The following is a 9882-nucleotide window of genomic DNA, read 5'->3' as shown; positions in this document are numbered from 1 at the left end:
AGCCTATTCCACAAGGTCTCATGACTCCGCACATGTGAAGTGAAATCTGCCAGGTGGGGATCATTTGACCTTTGCTATAAAGGAAGCATGAGGAGTATGGGAAGACTTGCCACTCTAGGGGAGTATGAGGTTCAGGTTACTTAGGGTGCTTTTCTACTGTCCTCGTGAAATGGAATCAGTGTTCCTAAGTAGGCTGCTTTTTCATCGTGTTTTCTACAATCTCTGTGGAATAGTTTGGGACACTCTATGAGCTAGTAACATCGGTGGTGACTACTCAGAATGGGAAAACCCTGGTGGTGCTACTTCCCCATGAAGTTGTTTGGTAGTAAGTAAAATTCAGAAGCTGGCAGGTAAGTGCTCCTGGGTTAAAAATTTGATATGGGTTGGAGAGCTTGAGAATTCCTTTGACCGTGTCTGTAACAGGGCCCCGAGTCCTCCAATATATTGATGTTATCAAATCTAGCATCCGCTACTAAGACTAAAGAACAATATCACAGATTATCTTCACTTAATCAAATCTGCTTTCCACAGGTAGCAATCGTTTATGGCACCAATTTGGTCAGCTAGATGTACAGAACAGGGAAAACCTTAAAACATCTAAGATATTGCTTATCTTCTCAAAACGATGTTGTGATGTGATTAACTCCTGTCCCTCAGGAGACATACAGTATGGTATAATTGCCATGCTCGTGCAGTCTGGTTTGTCAAAGATATAATCGCTTCGTGTTTTTTTTCTGAGTGTATGAAAACACAGCTTCATATAAAAGCCTGCCTCCTGGAAGTGAGATGTAAAAATGAGGTGAAGTTGGTAAAGCATAAAGAAGCTAGATAATGCTTGTCAGTTCTTGTAAAAAATTAGTTCTTATTCTTGAATGTTTACTTTGAAAAGTAAGTATGTGCTGAAAATTGCATGTTGATTGTTTGATTCTGCAAAGCTATCATATCTGTGTCTGAATTAAGTCCTAGTTACAAAGGTATGCCTCTGCACTAAGTGGGCAAAGACAGCGTAGAAGAGAATAAAGGGGATTTGTCTGATTTTATTTTTTACATATTTTTTTTGTCTGTAACTGTGGACCTTGTTTTTTTATTATTATTTCTTTTTTTTTTCCATTTCCAGCTTGGATTTCTTGAATGCTTCTCACGTTCAGCAATGGGGGATAACCAAAACACAGCTACTGAAAAAGCATATTTGCACTAAGATTTAGGATTTGTCTCTCCTGTCTTAAGTTGAGGTTCATAACCAACTATTTTAGGTTTAATGCCTTTAGGTTCTCATCCTCAGGCATATATCTTAAGAGTGCAAGGCGTAGATCTGATGCATGCCACTGTACCAGTGCCTTATTTCTCTCTGATAAATATAGACTCTAAAAGTCTCTGTAGATATTTAAAATTAAGTTGCCGTTTACAAAGAGGGGTTTATATTGACTTGATTGCATTTAAGACTATGGCTGGTCGACTTGCAACTACCTGCTAGTGGACATCTAGCTTTTAGATAGTTTTTTTTTTTTTTTTTAAATTTCAAGGAAAAATGGATGGGTAATTAGATTTTAGTATCGAAGCAGTACTATTCCACATAGCTACAGGCATCTTTAGAACTTGGGGTTTTTTAAAGTATCTGTCATGTGATGATGGATAACACATAGAACTGGTCCCCAGTTCCTGGTCCCCAGTTCCTGGTCCCCAGTTCCTGGTCCCCAGTTCCTGGTCCCCAGTTCCTGGTCCCCAGTTCCTGGTCCCCAGTTCCTGGTCCCCAGTTCCTGGTCCCCAGTTCCTGGTCCCCAGTTCCTGGTCCCCAGTTCCTGGTCCCCAGTTCCTGGTCCCCAGTTCCTGGTCCCCAGTTCCTGGTCCCCAGTTCCTGGTCCCCAGTTCCTGGTCCCCAGTTCCTGGTCCCCAGTTCCTGGTCCCCAGTTCCTGGTCCCCAGTTCCTGGTCCCCAGTTCCTGGTCCCCAGTTCCTGGTCCCCAGTTCCTGGTCCCCAGTTCCTGGTCCCCAGTTCCTGGTCCCCAGTTCCTGGTCCCCAGTTCCTGGTCCCCAGTTCCTGGTCCCCAGTTCCTGGTCCCCAGTTCCTGGTCCCCAGTTCCTGGTCCCCAGTTCCTGGTCCCCAGTTCCTGGTCCCCAGTTCCTGGTCCCCAGTTCCTGGTCCCCAGTTCCTGGTCCCCAGTTCCTGGTCCCCAGTTCCTGGTCCCCAGTTCCTGGTCCCCAGTTCCTGGTCCCCAGTTCCTGGTCCCCAGTTCCTGGTCCCCAGTTCCTGGTCCCCAGTTCCTGGTCCCCAGTTCCTGGTCCCCAGTTCCTGGTCCCCAGTTCCTGGTCCCCAGTTCCTGGTCCCCAGTTCCTGGTCCCCAGTTCCTGGTCCCCAGTTCCTGGTCCCCAGTTCCTGGTCCCCAGTTCCTGGTCCCCAGTTCCTGGTCCCCAGTTCCTGGTCCCCAGTTCCTGGTCCCCAGTTCCTGGTCCCCAGTTCCTGGTCCCCAGTTCCTGGTCCCCAGTTCCTGGTCCCCAGTTCCTGGTCCCCAGTTCCTGGTCCCCAGTTCCTGGTCCCCAGTTCCTGGTCCCCAGTTCCTGGTCCCCAGTTCCTGGTCCCCAGTTCCTGGTCCCCAGTTCCTGGTCCCCAGTTCCTGGTCCCCAGTTCCTGGTCCCCAGTTCCTGGTCCCCAGTTCCTGGTCCCCAGTTCCTGGTCCCCAGTTCCTGGTCCCCAGTTCCTGGTCCCCAGTTCCTGGTCCCCAGTTCCTGGTCCCCAGTTCCTGGTCCCCAGTTCCTGGTCCCCAGTTCCTGGTCCCCAGTTCCTGGTCCCCAGTTCCTGGTCCCCAGTTCCTGGTCCCCAGTTCCTGGTCCCCAGTTCCTGGTCCCCAGTTCCTGGTCCCCAGTTCCTGGTCCCCAGTTCCTGGTCCCCAGTTCCTGGTCCCCAGTTCCTGGTCCCCAGTTCCTGGTCCCCAGTTCCTGGTCCCCAGTTCCTGGTCCCCAGTTCCTGGTCCCCAGTTCCTGGTCCCCAGTTCCTGGTCCCCAGTTCCTGGTCCCCAGTTCCTGGTCCCCAGTTCCTGGTCCCCAGTTCCTGGTCCCCAGTTCCTGGTCCCCAGTTCCTGGTCCCCAGTTCCTGGTCCCCAGTTCCTGGTCCCCAGTTCCTGGTCCCCAGTTCCTGGTCCCCAGTTCCTGGTCCCCAGTTCCTGGTCCCCAGTTCCTGGTCCCCAGTTCCTGGTCCCCAGTTCCTGGTCCCCAGTTCCTGGTCCCCAGTTCCTGGTCCCCAGTTCCTGGTCCCCAGTTCCTGGTCCCCAGTTCCTGGTCCCCAGTTCCTGGTCCCCAGTTCCTGGTCCCCAGTTCCTGGTCCCCAGTTCCTGGTCCCCAGTTCCTGGTCCCCAGTTCCTGGTCCCCAGTTCCTGGTCCCCAGTTCCTGGTCCCCAGTTCCTGGTCCCCAGTTCCTGGTCCCCAGTTCCTGGTCCCCAGTTCCTGGTCCCCAGTTCCTGGTCCCCAGTTCCTGGTCCCCAGTTCCTGGTCCCCAGTTCCTGGTCCCCAGTTCCTGGTCCCCAGTTCCTGGTCCCCAGTTCCTGGTCCCCAGTTCCTGGTCCCCAGTTCCTGGTCCCCAGTTCCTGGTCCCCAGTTCCTGGTCCCCAGTTCCTGGTCCCCAGTTCCTGGTCCCCAGTTCCTGGTCCCCAGTTCCTGGTCCCCAGTTCCTGGTCCCCAGTTCCTGGTCCCCAGTTCCTGGTCCCCAGTTCCTGGTCCCCAGTTCCTGGTCCCCAGTTCCTGGTCCCCAGTTCCTGGTCCCCAGTTCCTGGTCCCCAGTTCCTGGTCCCCAGTTCCTGGTCCCCAGTTCCTGGTCCCCAGTTCCTGGTCCCCAGTTCCTGGTCCCCAGTTCCTGGTCCCCAGTTCCTGGTCCCCAGTTCCTGGTCCCCAGTTCCTGGTCCCCAGTTCCTGGTCCCCAGTTCCTGGTCCCCAGTTCCTGGTCCCCAGTTCCTGGTCCCCAGTTCCTGGTCCCCAGTTCCTGGTCCCCAGTTCCTGGTCCCCAGTTCCTGGTCCCCAGTTCCTGGTCCCCAGTTCCTGGTCCCCAGTTCCTGGTCCCCAGTTCCTGGTCCCCAGTTCCTGGTCCCCAGTTCCTGGTCCCCAGTTCCTGGTCCCCAGTTCCTGGTCCCCAGTTCCTGGTCCCCAGTTCCTGGTCCCCAGTTCCTGGTCCCCAGTTCCTGGTCCCCAGTTCCTGGTCCCCAGTTCCTGGTCCCCAGTTCCTGGTCCCCAGTTCCTGGTCCCCAGTTCCTGGTCCCCAGTTCCTGGTCCCCAGTTCCTGGTCCCCAGTTCCTGGTCCCCAGTTCCTGGTCCCCAGTTCCTGGTCCCCAGTTCCTGGTCCCCAGTTCCTGGTCCCCAGTTCCTGGTCCCCAGTTCCTGGTCCCCAGTTCCTGGTCCCCAGTTCCTGGTCCCCAGTTCCTGGTCCCCAGTTCCTGGTCCCCAGTTCCTGGTCCCCAGTTCCTGGTCCCCAGTTCCTGGTCCCCAGTTCCTGGTCCCCAGTTCCTGGTCCCCAGTTCCTGGTCCCCAGTTCCTGGTCCCCAGTTCCTGGTCCCCAGTTCCTGGTCCCCAGTTCCTGGTCCCCAGTTCCTGGTCCCCAGTTCCTGGTCCCCAGTTCCTGGTCCCCAGTTCCTGGTCCCCAGTTCCTGGTCCCCAGTTCCTGGTCCCCAGTTCCTGGTCCCCAGTTCCTGGTCCCCAGTTCCTGGTCCCCAGTTCCTGGTCCCCAGTTCCTGGTCCCCAGTTCCTGGTCCCCAGTTCCTGGTCCCCAGTTCCTGGTCCCCAGTTCCTGGTCCCCAGTTCCTGGTCCCCAGTTCCTGGTCCCCAGTTCCTGGTCCCCAGTTCCTGGTCCCCAGTTCCTGGTCCCCAGTTCCTGGTCCCCAGTTCCTGGTCCCCAGTTCCTGGTCCCCAGTTCCTGGTCCCCAGTTCCTGGTCCCCAGTTCCTGGTCCCCAGTTCCTGGTCCCCAGTTCCTGGTCCCCAGTTCCTGGTCCCCAGTTCCTGGTCCCCAGTTCCTGGTCCCCAGTTCCTGGTCCCCAGTTCCTGGTCCCCAGTTCCTGGTCCCCAGTTCCTGGTCCCCAGTTCCTGGTCCCCAGTTCCTGGTCCCCAGTTCCTGGTCCCCAGTTCCTGGTCCCCAGTTCCTGGTCCCCAGTTCCTGGTCCCCAGTTCCTGGTCCCCAGTTCCTGGTCCCCAGTTCCTGGTCCCCAGTTCCTGGTCCCCAGTTCCTGGTCCCCAGTTCCTGGTCCCCAGTTCCTGGTCCCCAGTTCCTGGTCCCCAGTTCCTGGTCCCCAGTTCCTGGTCCCCAGTTCCTGGTCCCCAGTTCCTGGTCCCCAGTTCCTGGTCCCCAGTTCCTGGTCCCCAGTTCCTGGTCCCCAGTTCCTGGTCCCCAGTTCCTGGTCCCCAGTTCCTGGTCCCCAGTTCCTGGTCCCCAGTTCCTGGTCCCCAGTTCCTGGTCCCCAGTTCCTGGTCCCCAGTTCCTGGTCCCCAGTTCCTGGTCCCCAGTTCCTGGTCCCCAGTTCCTGGTCCCCAGTTCCTGGTCCCCAGTTCCTGGTCCCCAGTTCCTGGTCCCCAGTTCCTGGTCCCCAGTTCCTGGTCCCCAGTTCCTGGTCCCCAGTTCCTGGTCCCCAGTTCCTGGTCCCCAGTTCCTGGTCCCCAGTTCCTGGTCCCCAGTTCCTGGTCCCCAGTTCCTGGTCCCCAGTTCCTGGTCCCCAGTTCCTGGTCCCCAGTTCCTGGTCCCCAGTTCCTGGTCCCCAGTTCCTGGTCCCCAGTTCCTGGTCCCCAGTTCCTGGTCCCCAGTTCCTGGTCCCCAGTTCCTGGTCCCCAGTTCCTGGTCCCCAGTTCCTGGTCCCCAGTTCCTGGTCCCCAGTTCCTGGTCCCCAGTTCCTGGTCCCCAGTTCCTGGTCCCCAGTTCCTGGTCCCCAGTTCCTGGTCCCCAGTTCCTGGTCCCCAGTTCCTGGTCCCCAGTTCCTGGTCCCCAGTTCCTGGTCCCCAGTTCCTGGTCCCCAGTTCCTGGTCCCCAGTTCCTGGTCCCCAGTTCCTGGTCCCCAACCTTTCCAGGGACACAGGTGAGACTGACCTGCAGTTTCCCAGATCCATCAGAAGGTTGTCCTCAACCCATTGTAGGAACCATTTGGACTGCTCATGCTTGTTCGAATTGCTTACCCAGCAGATGTCTGGGTAATTGAAGTCCCCCATGTGGATCAGTGCTCGTGATTGTGAGGCTACTAGCAGCTGCTCAGAGAAGGCCTCGTCGACTTCCTCCTCCTGATCTGGAGACCTGTAGTAGATCCCCACCACCATGTCTCCCATACCAGCCCACTCCTTAATTCTTACCCACAAGCTCTCCACCTGTCAATCACCCTCCCCCAGCTGGAGCTGGGTACACACTAATTGCTCCCTCACATAAGGGCAACCCCACCCCCTCACTTCCCCAGCCTGTCTCTCCTAAAGAGGACGTAGCCCTCCATGATTGGGTTCCAGTCATGTGAGCTGTCCCACCACATCTCAGTGATTGCAACAAGATCGTGGCCCCGTGTCCGAACGCAGACCTTGAGCTCATCCTGTTTATTTCCCACGCTCCGTGCACAGGCACTTTAGGGAAGCAGCAGGTACAGTTACCCCGGGGCGTTTCAAGACGAAGATACTGGACGGGGGGATTGGGAACGCTACCTTCTCTGAGGAGCCCTCAGACAATCCCATGGGAGAGCTCAGAAGTTTTTCCCTGTCTTCAACAGTGACAGTGGTGTGAAATGTGTTCATTTGATCCGTGGCAGTATGGAACAATGCTAGGGCTGCATGGTATGATGAATGTGACCTTCTGTCCTACAGACCCTTCTATAAGCACAAGTCTAAGAAAAACAGAGTGGTTAATGTACATGTATGTAGTTCTTGTACCTTGCAAAGGAATGTTTTAGCAATTTGTGTCAATAGAGAGCTTGAAGGGAAATGTATTTGTAGGCTTTTACTTGAAGTCTCTGATATCTGGGGGGGTTCAGAATAGCTGCTAGCTATTATGACTATTGTATGGGACACTATGCAAGTCTCTGGTATCTGGCCAGGAGACTAAGGAGACGGGGAAAGCTGAAGAATGACTAAAAGACAAAGCTTGCAGGGGATGCTGCACAAGTCTCTTACAGCCAAGCTGGACAAAGGAGAAGGACCAGAGGGAGGAAGACTATGAGCCTTCAGCATGAGAGACCCCCAGAGGGACCACCAGAGACTGTTACGCATGCTCCAGTAGGAGGGTTTGGATTCTGGAAACTAATTATAATAACCCTGTGTGTTTTTTTAGAAGCAGTAATGAATATGTGTTAGCCTAGGAGCATAAAAATCAGCTGCTTGATGTAACTGGTGTGCGTCTTGGTGGAGCAGAGATTCCCGGCGCGCCCAGCACTGTTTGCTTACCTCTATTCCTTTAATAAATTGTAAACTTTGATTATAGTCCTATTTTGAAGACTGAGCCATTTATAACAGTAGTGAGGACTTCCCCCAGCCCTTCTCTGTCACCTTTAGCTCCCCTCCCTTCCCCCATCAAACCTAGTTTAAAGCCCTGGTAATCAGCCCAGAGAGCTTGCTCCCCAGCACACTTGCGCCCCACTTGCCAGTCCTGGTCCCCAGATTTTTGCGCCAGGAACATGATTCCACAGAGCCTTCAAGCTTTTCTGTAACTTTAAAGATGCTGAAATGGTCCCTGGCTTAAGAAGAACTAGTTCCCCGCCTGGCACTACGAATCGTTGCTTAGGGCTAAAAGCTGAGGCTCTTGTCTGTTACGTGAACAGCCAGGGAGACTCGGCCTCCCTTCTCTGTTGAGTTCGGTGCTGCCTAGCCTTAACATTTTCAGTACTCAGTAGCGTCCCCCAGGCTCTTGTATTTTGAGAGGGACTGCACTCCCCTTACATCATATGGGAATCCCAGTTTTCTGTCTCAAGGGTAAGGCACTTCTGAATCATTGCAGATTGTCGTTGTTGTCCATTGCCATGTAAATTAAGGTCATGCAAGTACCTTCTACTGTTTCGTCTTCCCTTTCATTTGTTGTCTGGTTTCTACCAAATATTAACATATTTGGTGAAATGCCTTAAAACAACATTTCTTTTTAATTAACTTTTTTTTTTTTTTTTCTCTCTAGGTCTGCCAGTAGCTGACAGAGTAGAAAGGTGTGCTTCTCTCTCTTTTTTGTATAGAGTTAGAGGCAAGCCTGATATCCAGCCAAGATGGACAAAGGAGAAGGACAAGGACAAAGCCTGGGAGGAAGACTATGAGCCTTCAGCACGAGAGACCCCCAGAGGGACCACTGGGGACTGATATGCATGTGCCAGTGGGAGGGTTCGGAATCCGGGAACTAATTATAATAACACTGCCTTTTCTAGAAGTAGTAATGAACATGTATTAGCCTAGGAGCAGAAAAAGCTGCCGCCTGATGTAACGTGTGTGCGTGTTGGAGGAGCCCAGACTCCTCGCGCACCCAGCGCTCTTTACTTGCCTTCTATTAACCCCATAAATAAATCTCATAAAGCTAAGTGGACTCGGAATTTATAACAGTATGATGAAAAGTGTTGCACTCCAAGTTGGGAAGGGGAGAGGAAAATGCTCATGTATACGTGAGAATTGTACTCAGACAGCTGATTACACCTTTGCATACACCTTTTAAGGGAAAACTTTAAACCCGAGAAGCAACGGGCAGTTTTCTACGTTTCTTGATATGATAACATGATACAGGTATGATATCAAAGGATGATATCATACCTGTAGTCTGCTGCAGGCTGAAAAGTAGCCTGTGCCTCAGGTACCGTTTTATGCCTTTGCTTTTGCTACTACATCCCCGTAAGCCTTCAAAAGAGAAATGAAATCATCCTACCAGAAGAAACACCGTCCAGAAGACACTTGAGTTTTTAGGGCCTGAATTCTCACTGAAACCAAAGGCAGGGATCTTACTGACCTGAAGAAAGAGGCTTTAATCTCTCCTGGCTTGTTTACTCCTGAAGGAGCGTGAAAGAGACGCGTGTCCTTGTATGTGAAGAGGAGGTGAAGGAACAGCTAGTGCAAGGAACACACAAATCCGTTGCGTCAGACATTTGTTAAGACACTTCAGAGAAAGCATGAGATATTTTGATTGCAAGACTGGACAAATAAAGAGAGATACATTTGTGAATAGACTGTGAAAAAGTAACAGTTAACCTCTCTGCTTTTAAGAGATTAAGTTGATAGTATATTGAACACAGAGAAGATAGTAGATAGAAGAGAATCCAGGTGAACTCAAACTTCTCTAGAAATGTTTCTGAAACAGTTGTTTTTTAGGTTTCCTGGAAGACTATGAAGTCACAAATACCAAAGGAAACAATAAAGAAGTATAACCAAATACTTCAGATTTTACCCAAATTAAAAATAAATACTAGTTAATATAAAAGAGTAATACAGTTATTTTCTATATCAGACAATTCCATCAGCTCCAGAATCCACAGGAGTCTTAGTGAATTCTTTTTGTGTTAGAAGCAATACCATACTGATCTTATCCATAGATTCATTTGTCAAGTAAATTTTCTGATTTTATTTATTTATTTACCTTCTTTGCAAGTGCAAAAGAGAGGTTATTTTTATTGAGTAGCTCATAATAGTCACAATATGTGGTCAGTCCTCCATCCAGGTCTTCCTGAGCCAGGCAGTGTCAAGTGCTTTTTTCAATATCAGATTATGAGTGTTGATGCTTCAGTAGGTGGCTGACTTTATATTGATCAAAGAAGTCTTTACAGTTCTGACTGTCCAAATGAGGGAGAAAGAATCAGTAATTGAGAAGGCACAAATCATCCAAAATACATCAATGTTATAGGAAGGCATATGTTCAGTCTAAAAAGTAGGCACATAAAAAAACAAAAATATATTGGGTCTGCATAGCTCAGGTAACAAAGCACA

General features: G+C 51.9%; 1 long non-coding RNA gene across 1 annotated transcript; it reads left to right on the top strand.

The window, feature by feature from the left end:
* Window positions 1–6126: 6126 nt before the first annotated feature.
* Window positions 6127–8492, top strand: LOC119716973 (uncharacterized). Its single transcript, XR_005265864.2, has 2 exons — window positions 6127–6584; window positions 8102–8492. It is a non-coding gene; the product is annotated as an uncharacterized lncRNA (long non-coding RNA).
* Window positions 8493–9882: the final 1390 nt, after the last annotated feature.

The sequence above is a fragment of the Anas platyrhynchos genome, chromosome 5, assembly GCF_047663525.1.
Source record: "Anas platyrhynchos isolate ZD024472 breed Pekin duck chromosome 5, IASCAAS_PekinDuck_T2T, whole genome shotgun sequence".
Lineage (NCBI taxonomy): Eukaryota > Metazoa > Chordata > Aves > Anseriformes > Anatidae > Anas > Anas platyrhynchos.
Note: the sequence above shows the minus strand (reverse complement) of the source record. Positions and strands in the feature narration are given on the sequence as shown.